The sequence below is a fragment of the Pan paniscus genome, chromosome 3 (assembly GCF_029289425.2).
Source record: "Pan paniscus chromosome 3, NHGRI_mPanPan1-v2.0_pri, whole genome shotgun sequence".
Lineage (NCBI taxonomy): Eukaryota > Metazoa > Chordata > Mammalia > Primates > Hominidae > Pan > Pan paniscus.
Window position 1 is genome coordinate 36,427,666 of NC_073252.2, and position 25,190 is coordinate 36,452,855.

The 25,190-nt window shown below is 36.6% G+C and overlaps 1 protein-coding gene and 1 long non-coding RNA gene across 2 annotated transcripts in view; one reads left to right on the plus strand and one right to left on the minus strand.

Annotated features, from left to right (window-relative positions):
• ARAP2 (ArfGAP with RhoGAP domain, ankyrin repeat and PH domain 2) overlaps nucleotides 1–25,190 on the minus strand; it is a 219,135-nt gene that overhangs the window by 184,352 nt on the left and 9,593 nt on the right. The window lies entirely within an intron of this gene.
• On the plus strand, nucleotides 5,765–23,382 carry LOC134730265 (uncharacterized). The gene is made up of 2 exons (XR_010111947.1): nucleotides 5,765–6,765; nucleotides 23,205–23,382. It is a non-coding gene; the product is annotated as an uncharacterized LOC134730265 (long non-coding RNA).

A 25,190-nucleotide genomic window follows, 5' to 3' on the forward strand; every position in this document is an offset into this window, starting at 1 on the left:
CAGAGAAGGCTTTTTAACATTTTGATAATAAGGACCTTTTGTTCTGAGGCACTATTTATTTGGGGGAAATGATGTACCTTATATTTAGGAATTTATAATACTCTCTCCTGATTCTCCTCCTGCCCTTTTTTCTAAAAATCTCTATTGAGTACTCTTGTCAGTCAGTCTTGCATTATGCATACTTGGAATACTTTATTTATTTATTTATTTATTTATTTATTTATTTATTTTTATTATTTTATTTTATTTTATTTTATTTTATTTTATTTTTTGAGACAGAGTTTCGCTCTTGTCGTCCAGGCTAGAGTATAATGGTGTGATCTCAGCTCGCTGCAACCTCTGCCCCCCGGGTTCAAGTGATTCTCCTGCCTCAGCCTCCCCAGTAGTTGGGATTACAGGTGCCTGCCACCACGTCCAGCCAATTTTTGTATTTTTAGTAGAGATGGGGTTTCACCATGTAAGCCAGGCTGGTCTCGAACTCCTGACCTCCAGTGATTCTCCTGCCTCGACCTCCCAAAGTGTTAGGATTACAGGCGTGAGCCACTGTGCCCGGCCTGGAATATTTTTATTACTATTTGTATTCCCTGAAGTACCCAACCTAGAGCTTTAGGTAAATGTTTGTTTTTATCAAGTTTGAAATGTTTATATTCATTATGTTGACTGCTTTCAGTTCCTTGTTACAAGCTATGAGTTACTTTGAAAGTTTTATTCATTCTTTCTTGAGGCAAGAGAGCAGTTCGGTGAGATGGCACTGCAGGTTACCCTAGACAAAGGAGCAGTGAAAAATATTCAGTCAATTCAATCATTGACCAAAAATTGATGGTAATGTGGAAATAATTTATTTTTAAACATAAGGTTTTAAAAAATCATTTTAAAGTTTAAAGAAAAGTAAAAAGTTTTCCTATAAAGTTAATATTTCAGAAACTCATTTAAGCACTATAGATGAGAGTGTTTCATTAATACTAATATGCATATTTTTACACTTGACTTCTTCTGAAAGAGGAATTCATCTTAAAATGAATTACTGTTGGCCAGGTGGCAGTCACAACATAATTGTCACTGCCTACACGCTCCTGAACTTGATCAAAAATGTTTTATATTGTCATCACTTCATTTGAGTTACTTGCATCAACAGTGCTGCATATGTTGAGTTCGTGACTCAAAACATCTTCAAAAAATTGCACTGGGTTTCCGCAGAAAGACAAGGAAACAGAGCAGTGTGATTTTGTGTGATATTTGATAAAAATCTATGTCTAAAAAATCTCAAAGAACATTTTTGTAGATATACAGTGTATAAAAATTCTAAGTAATTATTTATTTTAATATTAAATTTTAAATTTGCATTTTAAATTCGTTGACATCCAGTAGTTTCTGCCACTGCTAACATAAAAATCTAGTTTTATTTTTCTATGGAAAAAATGTTTCCTAAGAAAAATCATTGCATGGGAGAAAATATTTGCAAATTATGCATCTGACAAAGGTCTCATGTCCAGAATCTATAAAGAACTTAAGCAATTCAAGAAGCAAAAAACAAATAACACCATTAAAAAGTGGGCAAAGGACATGAGTAAACATTTCTCAAAACGAGACATACAAGTGGCCAACAAAAATATGAAAAAAAATGCTCAACATCACTAATCATCAAAAATGAAATACAAATGAAAACCAGAAATGTAAATGAAAACCGTAAGATACCACCTCACACCAGTCAGAGTGGCTATTATTATTAAAATGTCAAAAAATAAATGATGTTGGTGAGGCTGCAGAGAAAAGGGAATGGTTATACACTGTTGGTGGGAGTATAAATTTGTTCAGCCACTGTGAAGAGGAGTTTGGAAATTTCTCAAAGAACTAAGTTGAACTACCATTCAAACCACCAATCCCTTTAATGGGTATATACCCAAAGGAAAATAAATCATTCTACCAAAAAGATGCACATGCTCATATATTCATCTCATTACTATTCACAATAGCATAGACGTGGAACAAACTTAGATTCCCATCAAGGGTGGATGGATAAAGAAAATGTGGTACATATACAACATAGAATACTACTCAGCAATAAAAAAGAACAAAATGATGTCTTTTGCAGCAACATGGATACAGATAGGGGCCGTTACCCTAAATGAATTAACTCAGAAACAGAAAACCAAATATTGCATGTTTTCACAAGTGGAAGCTAAGCATTGGGTACCTGTGGACATAAAGATGACAGCAGTAGTCACTGGAGACTTCTAGGTGGGGAGAAAGAGTAGGGGGGTAAGGGCTACAAAACGACCTATTGGGTACTATGCTAACCACTTGGTGATAGAATCATTCACACCCCAAGCCTCAGAGTCAAGTAACAAACCTGCGTATATACCACTTGAGTCTGAAAGAAAAGTTGAATTGTAAAGAAAAAGAAAAGAAAAATTATTCCTAAGAAAAATGAAAGAAAACCTAATTTTTGCCCAATGGATTTATAGACAGAATACATTGACTGTATATAAATTCATTGCTTCCACTTTAATGTGTCAGTTCTTCTCATGTATGTCTGTAGTTGAGTTTACTAAACACATGAAAAAATGGATTTATTTGTGCTGTGGCTTGAAAATACTGTGTAGTTCCATTTTTTCCTTTTTGTGAAAAATGCTATACTTAAAATAGATAATTAGCTTTAAAAGCTCTTCTGACATCAAGAAAAAAATGGAAGAGGGATTTGGAGAAGCAAAAGACAGGTAGAAATGCAAAAGCAACAGCTAGAAATAGATTTCTTATAAAGCACTGAAATTCAGCTGTTAAAACTTATTTGAAAAGCACAGAATAATATCAATGTAAAAGGTAAGTGAAATACACTAAAAGTATTAATAAAACCTCAGACCACAAGACAACTGTTCTAAAAGCAGAGGTCACAAACTAACTGCCTGTGAGTAGCATGAAGACAAAAAGTTCACAGTATGATTCAGACCACAGAAATTTTTTAGTTTTCAAAATGTATATTTTTATTTTAAAATAGGAATTTTAGCTTCTCTTGAAAAAAAAATCAGATGGCCTGCTAGTACTGCATTCACACTTGCCAAAGCAAGTCTAAATGGATTGGAGGCTGGGTGGGGTGGCTCATGCCTGTAATCTCAGCACTTTGGGAGGCTGAGGCTGGTGGATCACCTGAGGTCAGGAGTTTGAGAACAGCCTGACCAACATGGTGAAAACCCATCTCTACTAAAAATACAGATTAGCTGGGTATGGTGGTACATGCCTGTAATCCCAGCTACTTGGGAGGCTGAGGCAGGAGAATGGCTTGAAGCCAGGTGGCGGTCCAAGCCTTACAGTGAGCCAAGATTGTGCCATTGCACTCCAGCCTGGGCAATAGAGTGAGACTCCATCTCAAAAAAAAAAATGGATTGGAAAACTGGCTGCCCTTTTTGGGCAGGACATGCACTGTTTAGTTTGCTATAGTCCCTCCTCACCCTGTTTCTCCTTGGGGTTATGACTCCAGTGCTGTGGAGGTTGCAACTAGGAGATGTTACCTGAAATTATAATCCATTAAAGACAAACAGTATGAGCAACCTTTGAGGCAAGCTTATGAATTTCTGAAATGGAAGTCTTACAAATATACAGTCCAGATCAAAATTTAATACCCAACACATTAATACTATTTTATCGGCACAAGCAGAAGCAGTACAATCATAATAGGTACCATCTACTGAGTTCTTAAGTCAAATTACATGTCAAACGCCTTACAGCTATTATTCAACTAATTTTTATAGATATTTTGTGATGAACCACAAAGATATAGTGGTAAGCAAAGTAGATCTACTTCACTCTCATTTTAGGGCTTACAGAATGATTGCAGAGCAAATATTACCCAAATAATCACACAAATGTGTATATATGTATATGTGTGTGTATGGCATATACATGTGTTATGAATACACACAAATATTACATATCACATACTATATGTATAGTATACATATATAAATCTATATTACATAGACTCCATAGCATACCTAGGCATGCATACATACATATTTCCATGTGTATACATTTCCATGTATAATTATGTTTAAATCATATGAATATGGTTATATTTGTCTCTAACCTCAAAAACAGTGCATATGGTTCAAGTTCACAAATTTTAGTTGAGATGGAGGAAATGCTTTTTCAGTCTTTAGTTCAGATGGAGGGAGTTTCTAACCCTTCCTAACTTTTTTTGCCTTCTCTGCATTCCACTCCACACCTTCAGCCTGTGATAGGTCAGTAATTTATTTTGGGGGGTTTGGAAGGAGGCACTGGCCTGATGATCCCTTCTCCTTCGTCTCCTCTTTCTTTTTGTGTGGGCTGCCCTCAGAAAGCCAGAATTCTGTGTTGCTCTTCCAAGCTATAAGACCTATGGGAAGTTTGGATCTAACCATAGCTTCCAGAGCCTGACATGCCTAAAATTAATAAAAGAAGTATTGAATTACTCTTCTGCCTGATTCTTGTCTGTCTGTCCATTCATTTCAAACCAGGTACCACAAACATTTGTGGTAAATATTAAAAACAACATTCTATGCTACAGAAAAATAAGGAGAAGGGATGATTTTTGATTGGTAAATCTGAAAAGTCCTTTTAAAGCAAGTGACATTTAAACTGAGATGTGAAGGCTGGGTGGGAGGGAGCTATGTGTGCTGTGAGGAGGAGGGCGGAGATGTGTTCTAGGCAAAAAAGAGAATTTGTGAAACCTTGGAGGCAGCAAAAAGCAGGAACTTCGGAGGAACTGAAAAAGAAAAAAAGCTTTCAGCTAGATAGTGAATAGAGTAGACAAGATGAAGTTGGATGTACAGGTAGCTACATCATGTAGGGCCTTAGAGGCCATGTTCAGGGGTGGAGATTTTATCAAAAGGACAATAGAAAGTCATTGAGTGGATTTAAGAGGGGACAATGTAATTCACTTTATTTCCTTACCTTATAAAATCTTCAAAATAATCTTTAATGAAAGATACTGTTATTATGCCCATATTTCAGCTAAACACATGGAGATGCAGGGAGATTAAATTTCAAATGCATTACTAGATAGCTCATATATGATTTCAGGGCCATCTTTTCACCCACTCTACTATAGTGGCATACCATGTGTGCAAAGAAGTCCACAGTCTAATCTATAGAATTGTCATGGCATATGAGCATTTATAGACCATAACATAACAGATAATACATAGGAATAATTAATCTTTTTGAGGTCTTCATAAAATTATTTTGTATTTATAATTCAATACTTCTGGGTTTAGAGAAATAAAAAGGACATCCAGTGAATTCATCCTTCCATTTTCTACAGTCGAATTCTAAGCAATTAGGGAAGATTTAATTTGTTTTAATGTGAGATGCCCCTTTTGTTTTATATAAACAAATTCAGTAATTATCCCCAAACCAAGTAACTAAAAATAGATTGGAGGAAGGGGAACAGAGAATAAGAATATGTCAGCACTTCATGAAAATTTTTTGGTAGATTGGACAGTAAAGATGCTAACCTAATTACTTTCCCTGTAGCTAGTTCCAGAAATTGACACATGATTTAAAAAGACATTAATCATTGACTTAATGTACAGTGTGTACATCAGTTGCTAGTAACTTGTATGCCAGTGAAATCTGCTGTTCTTACTTTAGAAAACAAAAATCCATATATCCTGTTTTTCTATCTGAAAAGGTAGCGTTCTCAATTTCTCTAAAACACATTTTTTTTAGAAAAGGTATCTATCTGCCATTTGATCAGTTTTCTATGTGTGAAATATGACATACCATCTCGGTTATGCTGAACAGCAGGTGCACAGAGCTTCAAAGGCCTAACTCACAGGTTTGCATTTCCTTCACTCCACATGGCTTCTGTGGCATCCTGTGTCATGTTTTGTGTTCTTTCCTGTGGAAACTCTCATACCCACATTACTTCAGTCTAGTTTAGCAATCAGAAAACATGGTGTCTGCCCAGTAGATTTTGCAAACATTTTAAGGAAACTGTGGTAGTCATGCTTGATTGAACTGTTCTTTCTTTCACTTATAAAGGAACTACTGCTCATGCCTTCATTCAGCCATGAATGCTTGGCTTTTTCAAAACAGTTTCTAGGACACTAAAAAAAGGAGATTTTTGTTTTTCATTCATCTCCAAAAAAAAAAAAAAACAAAACGAAACAGCACAGGAAATACTCCTTTTATGCTCTGGGTGAAGACAGTTTTTACAAAGCAATTTTTTTAATAAAAGAAAGCAACTTAATTTATTAGATTATCTTTATAATCTACAGAGTGAACTTCTAAATAAAAAGCAAAACATTTTAATAATTATTAGATGGGTAAATGTTTTATTGAGACAGCAGAACTGAACAGGGAACAATGAAATATAAAGAACTGAAGTTTTTCTTTTATTGTCCCTTCCAAACTGTGCTTCTGAACTTACACTTCTCCTGCCCCCAAATGAAATATAGGGTGGGTCTCCTAGGTCTTCTCATCTGTGTCAATGACAAGAAAATTTATATTATAAAAGTGTCTGGTCTAATCTAGTATGCAAGACTATCTCTAGTATAGTTCATTCATTATAAAGCCTACTGTACTCAGTCACCACCCCTCTCTTACAAGCCTACTTTAAATTGGAAAGCCTGTCTCGCTTGTTTCGGTGTGGTGAGTGAAATGGAGAAGGCTAAACTTTTTCTTCCCACATGCTCACTTCCTCGCTTGTTCGCTAGCTGCTGCATCTGGCCCCTCAAGGGTAAAGTCAAGGGGAAAAGGAGATTGAGAGGAAGGACAGTCTGTGAATTGGTGAGTGCAATTGTAATTTTCTGGCTCTTACTTTCTCTTTTCTACTCCATCCCCCACCCACCACCGGCCAACCACTGCTAGAGTCCGGAGTCCTCCAGCTGCTCCTGAGATTCTGGGAATACTTCCTCTCTAGCAGCAGCTTTTAACATCCCTCTTGGGTCCCTTTTTGGTGCATTAAGTTTCTTTAATAAATTAAGCGTCCCCAGAGGCCTACCGCAATCTTCTCTCATAGTCCCTACAGCCTCTAGTAAAGTTCAAGATACACTGCTGGCATTTGCCTCTGATGTGTGAATTGATGTCCTACCTTCTTCAGTGCTGAACCTCAAACTTGCTTTGCACACTATATCTGACATAAACTAAGAATAAGAGATAAGAGCCTTTGGCCAAGTATATCATTCAGGAGACTGGAGTTAGAAAAAAACAAGCCACTACATCAACAAGGCTGGAGTTTTTTATTATTAAAGGAGTGTGTGCATGCATGTATGTGTGGGTAGTCATATTTATTAAATACTACCTGTATGCAAGCCCAGTACATAAATAACTTTATTATTAATAATAAAAACTAATACTAATTTATAACTAATACTAGGGTTATATTTTTTATTTTATTATACACACACACACACACACACATATATATATATATATACTTTTTCTTTTTTTGAGATGGAGTCTCGCTCTGTAGCCAGGCTGGAGTGCAGTGGTGTGATCTCGGCTCACTGCAACCACCACCTCCCAAGTTCAAGTGATTCTTCTGCCTCAGCCTCCCGTGTAGCTGGGACTACAGGCGCATGCCACCATGTCCAGCTAATTTTTTTTGTAATTTTAGTAGACACGGGGTTTCACCATATTGGCCAGGCTGGTCTTGATCTCTTGACCTTGTGATCCACCCGCCTCAGCCTCTCAAAGTGCTGGGATTACAGGCATGAGCCACTGCACCCTGCCAGTTTATATTTTTTAAATACTATCCATATTCAAGCCCAGTACATAATCTCTTTTTATTATGAATAATAACTAATACTAATACTAATTAATAACTAATACTAGGGTTATATTTATTAAATACTACCCATATGCAAGCCCAGTACATAAACTATCTTTTTCAATCCTCACAGCAACTCCATGAATTAGATTCTATTACTAGCCTCATTTTATAAATGAGGGTATTTAGGAGGTTTAAGAGTTAACTTGCTTAAGGTCACCTACTTTGTAAACAGTAGAGCTGGAACTCAAGTTTAGCATCACTGTCAGATGCATAGCTTAGCTCACTGTAATTACTATATCAGACCAACTCCCTATGGGACTGGAGTTTATTAGTTTAAATAGTGACTGGAGCTAGACTATTAAAATGGCTTCTTGCATCCGTAGCCAAAAGTTAGCCCAGATAACAGACTTCAACAGCAGCTTTCATCTACGCTATTGATAGAAATCTTTCACTGAGTGTGGTGTGTCCTGGGTATAGGCCTTCACACGATGATAATTTTCTTACTAAACAATATGAAACAATAACAAGAGCCAAGTCTTCAAAGCATTCCATCCACTCCCTCACATATCTTCTCATGTATCAATAATATAGCCAATAATTACTGATTGGAATTTCTTTTGACAAATTTGTAATTTAGTTATGATTTCTCAGAATCTAGCTATGCATTCTGAATTCTAATTTTCAATTAGGTTCCTTGTGGCATCATTGAGCATTGAAAATAATTTTATGACTTGTAACAGCTCATGAGAAAATAAATGGGTTCTGTCAATAACATTACCAGGCAGGTCATCCGCAAGCCACAATAATATCATGGAGAATTCAAAGCAAATGGATTTGCTTACTAGGCAAGATAGCATGTCAAAGCCTTGAACAAATTAAGGTTCTTGGCTATTAGGCCTACAGGGACCTCAGTTGCAAGGTTCAGTGAGGGCAAAAGCCAGAACTGGGACTGAGGGCAGAACCTTGCAATAGTGATTATTTTAATGCATAGTGTCTAAGGGGGTTTAAGGAGCAAGAAATAGATCCAAGAAAACATCTGACTAATGGTTAATCTGTTGGGACAGTTATGTCAGCAGAAACCCATGAGGCTTTCCAATGACCTTCCTTAAGCCAATCAAACAATAAGCATTTCCAAACTACAGTTTTATGTTAGGTATATGTAGTGCTTTATAAAAACAAGAGCTACTTGATCATGTAATCCTAGAAAATCCTTCAATCAATACTCTCTTCTGGAGATCTGTGGCTTACCTTCACCATGTTAAAGTCTTCAAGGGATTCCTGCTGGAAAGAAAGCTGTTTAATCTTGTTTAGTTTAGCATTTCCCAAATGTATATGATCAGGAAACCATCTTTTTGTACAATGCGTTTAGTTTACTGAACCACATTTTGAAAAACAAGTGGTCCAATATAATTAGGGAATCTCATAGCCAATAGGTAGCAGTCACAGAAGATTACTGAATATTACTTCTTGCAGCAAAGCTATTGAAAACTTTCTGGTGGGCATGAATTAAGACTAAATGATCATTAAAATGTTACCAGCAGGCAGATATTCTAGATGTCTGTTCAAAGTCCTTAGACTTCAAGCTAGAAGTAGGGCTAACAAGCTCATTTGAGAATTATAGAGCCCCTACGATATGGGCCTCTGTAGGTCAATTCTATGAAGAGTTGGATTGACCAACTCTTCATAGAAACGAAATGAGAAAGTCCCTAAGGATAAATCTAAAACATTTACTTAAAAATTAATTGTGAATGCAATCTTCTCACAGCCAATTAGTAGTTAAGATCATAAAGCTCTATCCTATGGAAAAATTTAACCTAGAAAATTTGTTAGTGGATGGTAACAAATGTCAATAAAAGTCCTAAAAGATATCACTGTAAGTTGAAAAACATAACTTCCAAAGAAACTTTTGAGATAGTTATTTCCCAAAAATACATCTGTATAACTGAACGGGTTGAAATACTGCTTTAATAATACTACCTCCTATTTGGGAAGGCTTATTTTGTGTCAAGTATAGAGGCGTGCACATAAGTGGATTAACTATCTTAACCCTCATAGCAACCCCACATTTTCTTCATTTTTAAAAAAAATATTTTGTTTATTATGCCTGAAACTCAGCTTTTTCTTAATTTTTTTTTATTTATTTTATTTTTTTGAGACAGGGTCTCACCGTGTTTCCCAGAGTGAAGTACGGTGTTGTGATATCAGTTCATTGCAACTTCTGTCTTCCGAGCTCAAGCAATCCTCTTGCCTCAGCCTCTCGAGTAGTTGGGACTGACTACAGGCATGAACCACCACACCTGGCTAATTTTTTTGTATTTTGGTCGAAAAGACGGTTTCGCCATGGTGTACAGGTTAGTCTCAAACTCCTGAGCTCAAGCTATCCACCCACCTAGGCCTTCCAAAGTGTTGGGATTACAGGTATGAGCTACTGTGCCCAGATGCAACCCATATTTTATAGAAGGGATAGGAACCTGAGGCTAAGAGACTTTAAGTAATTTGCTCAAAATCAAAAGGGGAGTAAGTAGGCCAAAATTAACCATTCTATTTAATAGTCCAGTATAGGATATTTATGTATATGAGTTTTATAAGTTAACAAAATTGTTTGGATGCAGCAACAAAGGACAATACAACAGTTACCTAAATAAGAAGTTTATTCTCTCTTAGTTCATGTAAGTAGTCCAGGACTAGATCCAGCTCTTTCTATCTCTTAGAGACTGACTGTATTCCTCACAATTCAAAGTTGGAGTCCTTATACCCAATGTTATGATATTAGATATAGGAAAGTGATTAGGTCATGAGAATAGAGCCCTCATGAATGAGATTAGAGCCCTTATAAAAGAGACCCCAGAGAACTATTGGGCCCTCTTTCTTCCATGTGAGGATACAAGGTGAAATCAGCAGTCTGCAGGCAGGAAGAGAGCCCTCACCAATACCCAACCATGCTGGGATCCCGATTCTAGACTTCCAGCCTCCAGAACTGTGAGACATAAATTTCTGTCATTTAAGCCACCCAGTCTATAGTACTTTGTTTTAGCAGCCTGACAACATAGCCAACCAGCCAGCCTCTCCGCCAGCCTAACATCCATGTTCTCAGCCAGCCTCCTAGCCAGCCTCTGGATCTGCCAGCCATCCAGACGGACTTTCAGCCAGTGAGCCATCCTCTCAGCCTGCCTCCAAGTCAGCCTCTCGGCCTACCTGCCAGAAAGCCTCTAAGCCAGCCAACTTGGTGGCCACCACCAAGCCAGCCTCTTTGCCAGCCTCACATATAGTCCCTTGGCCAACCTCCCAGACATCTTCTTAGCCAGCTAGCCATCCTGCTTCTCCGCCTGCCTCCCAGCCAAACTTTTGGCCTGCTGGCAATCCAGTCTCTCAGCCAGCCGTGCAGCCTCTCAACCTGCCTTCCTGCCAGCTTCTTGCCTGCTGGACAGACTCTAAACCAGCCAATTTGCCAGCCAGCCACCAAGCCTATCAACATGCAGCATATATCCTATGGCCAAATATGTCTACTCTAGTTCTTACCATTACATCCCCTTTTCAGTTGGAAGGAAAGAAGAAAGGACACAGTATACATTTTTATAGACCAGAACTAGAAGTTGTCCATTACATTTACCCATATTCTATAGACTAGACCTTAATCAAATGGCTACATCCAACTTCAAAGGAGGCAGAAAAATGAAATCCTTATTCTGGGCATTCATGTGCTCTGTTAAATTCCAGGGTTCTGTTACTAAGAGAATAAAAGGAGGATATTTATTTGGGGATTATATATATACACATATACATATACAGAGTCCCAACTGGCAGTTTTTATCATAGAATCATCCACTTCTAGGCTAAACATGAATGTTCTATCAAATATTTTGATTTAGCTTTGAAGTAGTTAATACTAGGCAATCCTTACTGCTAGAAATTGAATAGCAAGGCTTTTTGCCTGGGATGGCACAAAGCTTGGGTCAATAGAAAATTATTTGTTAACAAGAATAGGAGAGTGTTGATTTTTCTGTGATCATGATGGAAAGTGCATCCAACTTCTTCAAAAGTAATATAAAGTCATCGGAAACTAGTTGCTGTTCCATCTAGAGATAACAAATACCTCCTATATTGCTGTGGTGCTATTAAGATGTAGACTAGGGCCTGTGGGGGACCAGGAGGAGGGCGAGCATCAGGATAAATAGCTAATCCATGGGGGACTTAATACCTAGGTGATGGGTTGATAGGTACAGCAAACCACCATGGCCCATGTTTACCTATGTAACAAACCTGCACATCCTGCACACGTAAACCAGAACTCAAAATTAACTTAAATTTAAAAAAAATTGTTATGTTGGAAAGAGAAAAAATAAAATGCAGAAAACAAGCAAAAAAATTTTAACTGTGGATTGTGTTAAAGCCTGAAAGATCTACACTGAGCCCATGCAGATGAGTCCATGAATAATACATGTCTGCAAGGGTCAAGGAGTAGTCATGATCACTATTGACAATCAATGGATTAATAGACTAAATGAATCATAAATAAGAAAATATAAATAATATGCTATTCACTAATTAAAACAGTCACATTGTAGGCAATAAAGAACAGTTATTCTAACTAAAAATATAAACGCACATGTGAAAACCGTCAGTCTATCTATGAGATTGTTTATAAGATCAACTTGGACTACATGTGAGAGAAAAATCAACATAACAGCAACCCATTCCAAAGTCCATGAAGATAGAATACATCAAAAACATTTTATAGACATTTCCATTAAAAGTCATTTTCTTTTGAAGATACATATACAAAAACAACTACGGAACAACAACAAAAAAAAATTGCAAATATTGTAATACTAAAAGCAAATGGCTCAATGTTGAAGACTAATGTTTTCCCACATTTTGCTTACTTTAACTAATAAACACTAACTTACAGGGAATTTACCACTTTAAGAAAAATGAGTCAATTAAAAAGAGCCCCTTTATATGGCTTCGACTTATATAGAGTTCTAATGTCATTTTCTGTACTTTCATCTCTCTTTCTTTTATTTTTTTACCTTGTCAAATATTTTTCCATGCATTCACTTTGGGAGGAGCACTGTAAATAACTACAGCTCTCTTGTTTAGTACTAGAGAGCTTTTAAATCCCTTCGTATGTAATTATCATTTACTTCTTACATTAGCAACTTTCATTTACTTACTAATGCTTATTAATACAAAGTACAATGTCTTAGAATGTCTGAAGGTCAATGTTTCTGAATTTTCTCCTGTTTTGTAAAATCCAGAAGTCCTGATTTGTAATATTTTTAACTGACGAGCATTCTCCTGCATTCTGCAGCCTTCAAGAAGCACCGAATGTAATTAACAAGTTCACTGGACCCAGCAATACCATTTCAAAATGTGTAGGTTTCTGTTTCTTAGGAGATCATGCAAACACAGTGATACTCTTTAACAAATAAATAGAAGATGTATTCTTTTCTAAATGTTATAAAAACTTGGATTTTTAGGCAGAATTTTAATACAGAAATTTTTATACAGAATCCTAAGCGTTATGGGCTACATGAGTATATTTTATATTTGTAGTGATGGTCTCAGCTTGAAACTTAGATATTTTCACTTTTGGACATAGATAAATCTGAGCACATCTGGAGAATCAATTCCAGTGGTTTTGAAAATATTTTTGTATTAGAAGACTCCTTTGTTCAGCCGGGCCCAGTGGCTCATGCCTGTAATCCCAGCACTTTGGGAGGCTGAGGCAGGTGGATCATCTGAGGTCAGGAGTTCGAGACCAGCCTGTCCAACATGGTGAAACCCTGTCTCTTTTTTAAAAAATACAAAAATTAGCCAGGAGTGGTGGCAGGCACCTGTAATTCCAGCTATTCGGGAAGCTGAGGTGGGAGAATTGCTTGAACCCAGGAGGTGGAAGTTGCAGTGAGCTGAGATAATGCCACTGCACTCCAACCAGGGTGACAGAGCAAGACTCTGTCTCAAAAAAAAAAGAAAAGGAAAGGAAAAAAGAAGACATCTTTGTTCAAATAAAATCTTCAGAGGAAATGAAAATAAAATAAAACAGATGAAACTGATACAGATCTGGTTGAAGTAGAGCAGGGGTGGGGTGGGATCTCTTAAATTACATAATAATATTGAATAACTTAATTAAGCATCTTGAAGATACATTTTACAGGCAATTTTAGACACAGTAGAAATTATTTAATATTAGTAGCCTGACTGATAATCCCTGTTTTTATCCTCTGCTTTCCAGGATGCAAAAATCACAAGGCTCAGCTAGGTACATTTGTAGGTGCTCATGCTCTTTTAATTTTTTAACAAAATTTTGGCTCTACATATCATACATTGTGAAACAGTAGGATGAATTATTACATTGAGAAACTACAAATGAGGTACTTCATATTGCACGTGAGGTATTTTAATTTTGGTAACTTCTGGTCAAATTTCATTCTCGCATTTGGTATTTGAAACAAATGAATTCTGCTTGCTTTAATCCAAAATAGAGGATATTGGACTCTGAATCCAAACTGCATAGATCTTAATCCCTGGGCTAGGCCTAAATTGCCTATTCCTTCAACAGATGTTTATTACACTGGTGCTATATCAGTCAAGTTTCAGGCAGAGGAGGAAAGTCCCTATGTGTTCTAGGAAAAAGGACTCATTATAGGAATTAGACTTTATACAATGGTGGAAGGAACTAGAAGGTGTGGGAGGATGAGTTAAAGGATCAGAAAAGAAATTAGCAAGGAGCTAATCTGAGAAGCCAAGTATATTCAGTTGCTAAATTTGAGCCACAAAGGGGAGCCCATAGGAAGTGCTCCCTGCAGAGACCAACTCTACAACTCTAGGGGTTCACAGCCAAATGTCTAGAAGTATGTCTTGAGGCCAGCATTGATCTTTAGGGCCAGTAGGCTGGAGGAAGACCTAGTAGCAGAGCAGAGAAAGAAGGCACACTGGAATCTACTGAGCACCACTAATCTATCCATTACCTCCTCAGACTGCAAAACAGCTTTCACAGACTATTGTCTGCTGTGTCACTTCCAATTTTCAAATCTTTTGCAAGCTTTTCTGTTCGCTAACTCTATATTGGTAAGGGACTATATAGGTGAGGGGATTCTGGGAAACATAGTTCTTAGTTTTACCAAGATAATGTAATAGTGTATCGTAGCCTGTTCGTGTAAGAAAATGAACTAAGTAATCTGTAAAATGGGACTCATAACAGGGTATTTGAGAAGATGAAATAACATAATGCATGAAAAGCTTTTAACATGTCACCTGCTGAGTATTCAAAAAATGATTTTAATTATTCTATATTAAATAAATAGACAAAAGTGGGAAGTAATATGATTAACTTGCTCAAAGTGCATTAAAGCAATAATATGCATATTGCTGTGGCTTCCATGAGAATGTGCATCTTGGACCCCTGACTGCTGAGAGTGTAACTAACCAATGCCTCTAGCTGCTAAGCTCTGGAACTCATTGCCTCAGTTGCTTTAGGACCACAGTTTCTCCTTGGCTCTCAGCCAATGTCTGGGTGTGGCAGTGACACCAAGGCAGGTGTGTTGCTGGGAAACCCAGAAGTCCTTTGTGAGTAGAGATTTTTGGCTTGAGACCTCCCAGATGGCTATGTTGATCTTTTCTTTAAACTGGAGGGCTGCAGGACCCATTTAAAATGATTCCACCAAAATTAACTTCCTTCCTTGCTTCCTTCCTTCCTTCCTTTATTCCTTCCTTTCCTCTTTTTCTTTTTTAACCAAGGTCAGACCAAGCCTTTCCCAGCTCCCACCCTTTTCTCTCTCTGGCAGTTCCCTTAATAAATTTCTTACATGTTTAATCTGGTACAGCTATTTGCTTCTTGGATGACATGGGTGAACACACCTGCAAAAGAAAAATGTTAGCATGCTAAGAAAATAAGGTCTAGAACCAAAGAGGGAAAAAAAGGAAAGTTAATAAACAAATAATTAATTTAGAAAAATTGACCTCTATAATTTGATTAGACCAACAAAACTGCCTGGGTGCTAATTCTAGACCTTTTTTTTCGCCACATAGAGTTTCAAGATAGGAGTTTCTTTACATAGAGTTTACACTCATAGTTCACATACCCTTCCTTCCCTAACAGAAGCCAGGCTATGTCTGGAAAGTTCTGTACTTAGAATGGGAAAATCCAGTTGTCCTGAGACCACATGGATGAACATCCATGGAAATTTTCCTGTTCCATGCCTATGTTCTCACTCACTTCCGCTAGTCTTTTGTCTAGAGTGAAGTTATCTCTGAAAGAGTATCCAAGAAAATATAGCAAGTTTTCCAAGTTCCAGGAAATCCGAGTAGGTGAAGATACGCTTCACCTCACTGTATATAATGCAACATTGATTGGACTGACACTTATTCTGGCCCAAAGCATAGTTGATCTAATATTTGAATAAGACTATAAAGGATAAGCTCATCTTCATTTCTTCCATTGCTTTATCTTCTATTTCAGCTTCCATTGAGATGATCAAGAATATGCTAAGTTAGTACTCTATTGCCTAAAAGAAAATTAGTTCCCAGGAAGACAGTTTAATTTTCAAATGCTTTCACTGGATTCAATATAAGAACCAGGAAGAAGTACTGATGCTTTTTCAAAGCCTCTTTTGCAGACCTTGTTCATTATATTAATAATCCTTTATATAAAGATCTAGATGCTAAAATCATCTGTAATTCAGTACCTGATACCTCCCGGATGGCTAGGTTGATCACTCCTTAAAACTGCAGGGTCCATCTAAAATGCTCCCATTCAAATTTCCTTCCTTCATTCCTCCCTCCCTCCCTCCTTCCCTCCCTCCCTCCCTCCCTCCCTTCCTTCCTTCCTTCCCTTTCCTTCATTTCTTCCTTCCCTCTTTTTATTCTTCAACCAAGTTCAAACCAAGCCTTTCCCAGCTACCTCCCCTTTTCTCTCCCTGGCAGAAATGTTTTATACCTCCTTTCATCTAAAAATGGGACTAAGACTTTATTCTGCCATTGCCTTGATGGCCAGGAAACTCAGTGTGAAGGTCAATGCTTAAGAATGATGTTTCCTCTTTCCTAGTAATTCTTTTTCTCTTTTCCCTTTATAATTTTTTATTTTTAAAACTTTATTAATAGTACTTATATTGTTTGTGAGTTTATTTTAGGTAAGCTTAAATAGTTGGATTTTTTAGAGGGGATGGAAATAAGCAGGCTATAAAATTTTAAATAAATTATACATGTACATATATATCAATGTTTACTATGTCCAAACCGTCATTAAAAATCACTGAAGAAGTTTTAGAAATAAACAGGCCAGGTGGTGTGGCTCAAGAATGTAATCTCAGGATTTTAAGAGGCTGAGGCGGGTAGATCACTTGAGCCTAGGAATTTGAGGCAGCAGTGAAGTATGATTGTGTCACTGCACTCCAGCCAGGGCAACAAAGCAAGACCCTCATCTCTAAAAAAAAGAACAAAAAAAGAAAGAATACTGAAGGGAGTTGTGAAAAATTTAATAGTTTCAATTCAAGCAAGCATGCGAATTTACATCTCATGCTTTTAATTTAAAGGAATGGATCTTTTTGTTTAACCTGTGTCAGGCAGCAGCACTGGAACACGAAGCTGATTGGTTACAGATCTGGTTCTGTAGTATCATGAGAGCCAGCTAGCTCTTCCCTCGGTATCTCCATTCATAAAGTATGAGGGTTGGACTAGGAAGACCTAAGGGATCATTTTTAGCTCTGGAATAGTATGATTTCTTCTGAATTTAAACTTACTCTATTTCAATATTTAAACATCTAATTATCATAGGAGAACACATTCAAGAATGACAATAAGAGGTGACTGTGCAAGAGGAAGTTTCCTAACTCTTTTTACAAAGACATGCTGAGGACATGGACTGTAATGAAGCATTTCCTTTCAAATTAGATTTGAATGTTACATCAGATAATGAAACTTTTGAAGTTCTAAGAACTCAAAATTCCATTCAGTGGTCTGATGTCATGAAAATGGATCCTCAACCAGTCAAAAGAGCTAATTCATTTTGGGAAAAAAAATGAAACAAAAGCATCTACAATTTCTTAGTCATTATAGTAGCTCTGTGAAACTATTATATAACCAGCTTAAAAACATACTGTTTTGGTATATATTGTGCAAAAAAGATTCTAAGCTTGACAACAACAAAGAATAGACTCAGTAACTATTTAGAAATACAGCAATTTGCTTTGTTTCAAGCATAGCTGTTACCAATTACTTCATTCTAGCAGTCATGATAGAGCAATACCATCTGAAGGACCTTGGCATTAACTTTGTTGTGAAATATCAGATAGTCTTTGAATGCTGCAACAGGTTGAGTATTTATTTACCTGTAGCATTAATTTGATCTCCAAACAAAATTATATGATATGGGCAGATTACATAGCAATAGAAATGTGTTTATTTAAGTCCAACTAACATAGTTAGCTAGCTAGCTGTGCCATGTAGGCTAACCTACACAAGCATGATGTAAGATACATACCTTAATTTCAGCTGCCTGAGAAATGAAACTTTTCTTCTCAGTGCCTAGAAGACTAGGCACACAAATGTGAAAGCACATAGTAGATGCTTAGCAAACATTTGGTAAATAAACATGCTTTTATGTTATCTTGATAAGCTTAGTGTCTAAAGTGGGAGTTATTAGCATTAACCAAAATGGATGAATTTTATTTCTCCATAACACATGGAATTTATGATAGAATGTGTGTATAACTCTATATGTATACTTAGACGCCACTGATATTAGTTATATTTCTGATGTTATGTTTAGCCGTTTATGGTGGTTGCTCTTGTTTTCTTCAAAAATATTGAAATAGAATTGTCTACTTGTGAGAAGTCCTTTCAGCCTGATCTTATGAAGTGCTATAAGCTATATTTTACCTTAGTATTGAGGCTCTCCAAAAAATGTATCTTTCAAAACCTCAAAGGAAACTGTATCTTGTGTAGTGAATGCAATCAGCCACAGCATAAAAGACTTTTCTGAAGACTTGTAAGGGATCCAAACTTCCAATCTCAAGATTTGGCTGAAAGGGGCTAGAAGTAATTATCTGATAATATATACTACTATTGTTTTCTCCTTTTTGTATCCAAGAAAGTCATTTGAGAGTAAACATAGGGGAAAAGTTGCATTAGCAAGTAATATACAGCAGAGGTAAAAATCCCAGGAACACCTAGAGAAGGAGCAGGCAGGAGTAAAACTGTTTCTTTCATGGCTTACACATTGTAGGCCAGAAAAAAAAAAAAATAAAAAACCCTTACATTTTCATTCAAACTCACATCCACAAAGTCTTCTCTGGGTCAACCAAATTAAACTAAATCCACCAGCATGAGAAATTCAAGGACTGAGCAGAAGAATGTCTCATCATTAATAATAAGTTGGTATATAACCCAGAAGACCCTTCTTTCTTTCTTTTAAGTTCAAGATATGGCTGCTTCCGAATTCTTGTCCCCATGGAAACAAGATGTGCTTGGTATAACCAGATGACAGAGGGAAACAGCTTCACAGCTGTGGCTACATCCCTGGGGCTGGTTTCACTGTGAAGTTCTTCTGACTGCTACACTATTGGTTCATCTGTGATTCCCCCGTTCTTTCCACAAATCGAGGTTTATGCAGCAGTTTGAAGTTGCATTTGAGGATGTCTCAAGTTTTTGATATTTGACATCTGTTGGTTGTGTTTCTCTCTATTGCTTTCTTGTCTATTTCATGCATTCTTTAAAAATCTTGTTTAATACATTGCTAATTTGCTCTTTTGAATGTACATTTTTAGTTTTCTTTGATCTTTATCAAACGCAAGTTTAGTCACTCCAGCTAGATGTTTAAGATCCACAGAGAGAAAAACTATTTAAGCCACCTACAAGATTAGAACAATGCTTAGTATACAATAAACACAATCTATATTGGCTGATGGACAAATGACTCACTTTAGGGCTCTTATTCTCTGTAATATGTAGTTATACAGGTCAGTAGTCCTCATTTTTAGCCAGCAGAGATTTGGTAATACATTTGGTTCCCTATAGTGGATGACTGTTGATGATCTTGACTTGCTGTTTGCACTATTCATGGCTCACGGGTGATGTTAATTAAAGTCGTCCCTAAATGGGCTGTAACATCAATTACTGGCCCAAATCTCACAGCTAAACTGCAGGTTGGGCATCACCACTGTCACTTGGAAACAGTTAACATTGTATGGAGGCTGACACTCTACACACATAGCTACATGGCGATGTGCAAACTTTCTCAAGAATTCACTTCTCTATTCTATTTTGCTTCTTTGTTTGTGTATCTCAGAAAAGGGCATTGCCACAGCTGCTGGATTACGTAATGGTTCAAAATAACAGTCTTCAAGGTCATTCAAACACATGGCTATCTCTTTGGACCAGAACAAGAATTCCAACTTTCATTAAAAAGTCGTCATAACACCCTGATTTACTCATAAATAGTCCTCGTATGAATTACCTCTTCTCAAAAAGCATACTGAAGATATTATCTTGCGTTTGTTGTTGTTGTTTGTTTAATTTATGGCATGTCCCATGCTATCTTTGAAGTACTCCACTTTCTAGGTCCTTAAGAATGTTGAGATTATTCTCCAGGTATTAAGTTTAGATCTTATTGCTGAAATGAGACCAAGTGAAGTACAGTAAAATATTTGAAAGTCTGTTTAAAAAAAAAAAAATCTAGAGTTTTTTAATAAGACTATTTTGAATATGTTAACAATCCATATCTTAAAATCTTACAGCTTATTTCATAAAATACAATCCAAGGGCTCCTTGTACTTCCAGATATTGAATTAGTAATCATCAGTTTTTTAGAAATTACTCCTTTTTACTATTCTAAGCTATCTTTAACATTTTGAAAATTTAATGAATGAAATTGTGATTTTTAAAAGAACCCAAACAGAGGCACCAGTTTCTCTCATGAGTGAATATATTATTACTCTTGTACATTTGAAATAAGAGAAGTCCTCTAGTACTGAACATTCTGGCATATATTTCCTAGTACCATCGGTCCTTCTTAGGACATAATTGAGACACTGAGGAATTAAGTCCCTCAAGACACAAGAAAGCCATTTCCCACCAGAGGTTCTGACTTTATTGTACTATCCTGTATAATCACATGAATTCATATGGCACCATTACTGAAGTATAATGAGATCATTAACTCCTAAGCACCCAGTTTATTCTAGACTTTCAAAAATACAGACTGATTTAAGATTAAGAAGCGATTGCAACTATGTATTTGCAACAAAAGCAGTTATGAGAAGAGAGATGGGGAAAACAAATTGTATTATACTATTTAAGCTCGAATTTCCTTACTCTCACCCCCACCTGGACAAAATGGCTCTTATAACATCCACTGTCTATTAAAGTTTTTGCTTTTAAAACAAAATTAATATTCCTAAGAAACACAAATATAAAAGGCGATGTCTTTTTTTTTTCCATTTCAAATATGGATCTGATTTTAAGACCTTATTTTCAAATGGCTCTCTCAGTGCTTTTGTAGGTAAGAGCCAAGAATTAAGAACAACTCTCATCTTGTGTGTTAGATAATACCACAGAGAGTTTCTCTATCCTCAGCTTTAACTCCTGTCTATTGACTAGACCTATTTAAATTACCTAACCTGTTTAATGAGCTCCAAAAATAAATGTATATTATAGAGAAAACCAAAGGACACCCACTATTTACAGAGAAATGACACGGAGAGGGCATTTCTTCAATATGTGACCTAAATAACCCAAATCAGATTTAATTCAATATGGGAATCTGGGATTACATTGGAGCTGTTATCTGGGTCTGCCAGTAACTTCAATAACATCTTTAAACAGTAGCACAATCTTGGATAGACTCTGTCTAACAAAAACGACTTCTCCACTAGGATAGAAATTAATTCACCCTTGCTCTCATTTTTATCACAAGGAGGTAAAATAAATTTTTAAAAATCAAATGCAGCTTCCTTGGAATGTTACAGCTAATTCTGAATTAAGAAATGAACTAGTTAGTAGTTATGTATTTCTGACAATGCTGAAAACAACATGCTCCTAATGATATCATTTCACATACAGACCTAACACATAGGCTGAGATGCACCTGGAAAGGCATCCCATAGAAGCTTCAGATTTTATTATTACAGGTTCATTCTTTAAAAATTCAAATAGGGCCTGGCACGGTTGCTCTTGGCATTTTGGGATGCCGAGATGGGTGGATAATTTGAGTCCAGGAGTTTGAGACTGGCCTGGCCAACATGGTGAAACCCCCTTTTTACTAAAATTACAAAATTAGCCATGGGTGGTGTTGTGTCCCTGTAGTCCCAGCTACTCTGGTGGCTGAGGCATGAGAATCGCTTGAACCCCAGAAGAAGAGGGTTGCAGTGAGCCAAGATTGTGCCACTGCACTCCAACCTGGGTGACACAGCGAGACTCTGTCAAAAAAAAAAATCAAATAATGCTGCTGAGGAGAATCAACACCTGCCAAGACTCTAATGCAAGTGGGTTTATTCGGGTGATTTTTGACAGATGACACAAGGCAGCAAGAGATAAAGGGTAACTTGGAAGGTACGCTGAAAGGGGTAGATGGATGGGAAACATGGCCAGAAAGGAGATGCCAGTGATAATTTCATAATAAACATGCTAGCCTAGGGCCGGCCATGGCTGTTCCTCCCACCTATTGCCACTTGCTGAGGTTCTAGAATGTCCCTGAACCTGATGATAAGAACAATGATGAGGGGAAGTAAAGTAAAAAAGAAGATTGATAACATTTTCTCTTCTGATATTGGACATGGTTAATACCTATAGTGGATATAAATAATGTAAGATAGTTGATAGCATAAGGTCAAATGTGTCAAGATAGCAACAGTCTAAGAGGGGAAATAGTTATACTTCTAAATAGCTTAATATTGTCCATTTATAATATATATATATTTATTTTTCTGAGAAACAAATACTCTTGGAGACTCATTGTATACAATGTCATCCTTTTAGTAATGATGAACACTATGGGGTCCTGAGGTATTCTCAGCTCATAGAAATTTAGCTGGAAGAGCTCAAATATTTCTAAAAAGCAACAAATTAGGCATTCTTTTGCATCATTTCCCTACTTCAAGATAGAGTTTTCTTGATGTTGAGGGTTGAGTTTATGCTGAATAATTTGATTCTTGCAAATTTATTTTTACAGTGCGAGGGATATTTCTGCTGACATTTCAACATTCAAAGGGATGAGTGTATGACGTCTCTAAGAGATGTCATAGAGTGCATGTAGAAGGGACTTTTTATGGAGGTAAGATGTAGAATAGGACAGTCATGTTTAATTGATGAATTTTGTTATGATTGTCCAGAAGTAAAACAGAGAACCTGGAAGTGATTTGGGAGGAATATGTTAGTGTCAACACATATGAGACCTTTTCTTTCTCTTCTTTTTAAAAAACTCTTTTTCATTCATGTGTTTCCTCTTTGTCTTTTTCAGAACTACTTCTCAAATCACTATTCACATCCTGGTAGAAGTCAAGCAATGAAGATGGCACAGAAACACATCCCAAATACTATGATACCATAAAGTATACTGTAGCAATGCATCTGGCACACCCTCATTTGAACATCTGTCTCAGAAGATTTTGACAGAAGATAAAACTGTCTAGTTTTTATTTCATTGGTTTCATGAAAATTTATTTCACTGGTTTCATGTCACAGGCCCATGACTGTATAAAGAGTCATAATCTTTACAAACACAACAGTGACTCACAGCGACATGTTGCAAAGCTGTAATCGAAAACACTGCTGTTGATTTCAGAGGCCATTAATGGTGTTAAGAAGGCGCTTTTGTTAACCAAATAATTGAATACTCATAATTACTTTTCAGTTCTAGTTCAGTTCTTGACACCAAGCCATTTTCTTTACATAGTGAATGCAGAACTTGCCAGTAAGAACTTTCAATACTAAACTTCTATGTAAAACAAAACATGTCAAAATCAGTAACTACTTTAATGGAACGGTAAAGAATTTACTTAAACACAAAGGAATGAAAATATCTCTGCAAATATGTCTATTGACTTTTCAAATTTGGTGACTTCTTTCGAATTAATTCCCTTACGTCTGTTCCTCATCCACATAAAAATGACAAAAATGAAAGATAATTTTCCAGCCTATAATTAAATTTCTCCATTGTTGCTATATGTTTTTTCAAATACATTTTTCAGTTTTCATAATTCACATGAGAATTATTAAAAGGGAGTTAGTTGCCTTTAGGACCTTATTTGGAGCCTACTTCTTAAAAATTGTGTAAAAATAATTGTGACTTTTAAGAGACAATTGGAAATTTGAACCTGACCACATTTTGTGATATTAAGGAATTTTATTAATTATTTTCTAGGTGGGGGAATGATATGATATTCTTAAAATAATGTGTGGATTATTTATTACATTTCAACATTTTCTTAATCATCAAACATTTGTTGACCTTCTGCTCTATCTAGAGCTCTGTGATCCAGATGAAGTATTAGATATTAAGCCATTACCAGGTGGTAGTTACTCTACCTCTGTTTGAAGTTCATGCCCAGCCCATTTGTTGCCTTAAATTTGAGTTCATTCTTGAGCATGTGCCACCAAATTCCAAGCATTTTCAAATGGTGAATTACTTCTTACAAACTCAGTGGAGTGTATGTTAGCTGATCTGAAGTAACCCACTTGAAGTGATGCGTTGTGTCAACCTTAATATCACCATCAAATGATCCCTAGGGAATGCAACATTTGGCTTATTTCATTTTTAACATGTGAATTTAGTTTATATCAAAGTAATATAACACACATAGTTTAAAAAAATCATATAGTATGACAACAACTTGAAAGAAAAGCAACAGATCCTTGCAGGTTGCTCTTCTCCCTCCCCAAGTACCTGAGCATCTGTCATTGTCCTCCAGCATAAGGCCGTCAGGAGCACACCTATAATTGAATAAGCAGGACTCACTACCCATTTCAGTGAGGGAAAACTCACACCACAGAGAATCCTGGGGTGTCTCAGGTGAAGGATGTTAAAAGGGACTTATAACAGGATTTGGGCTTTGATTGGGTGACTCGACGGAAGTTTCCCCCTCTGAATTGGATGTTCTCTAAAAGTGGTTATAATCTGTGATTGGGTATCTCAATAAGTCTTATCCTTAGAGAGGGCAGACTAGAGTAATGCTAAAGATGCAATTGTTAAGAAGCAGTCCTCATTCGTATTAGCTGAGAGAGGGGAATGTTTCGTATTTTGTGGCTTGAAAATGCTCATGTGTTTAGACATGATTGTAGAGTGATTTTCAATTTGTTTTGATCCATCATAGTGCTGATGTCATGTTAATTTTTTTTTAATGTTCAACAGAATACTAACACCTAGCTGTGAGTACCAGGACAGCTGGTAGCAACCCCAAGGCTTTGCTGGTAGTGGCCAGGCTAGCCCCTGGAAGTCAGAAGTTGC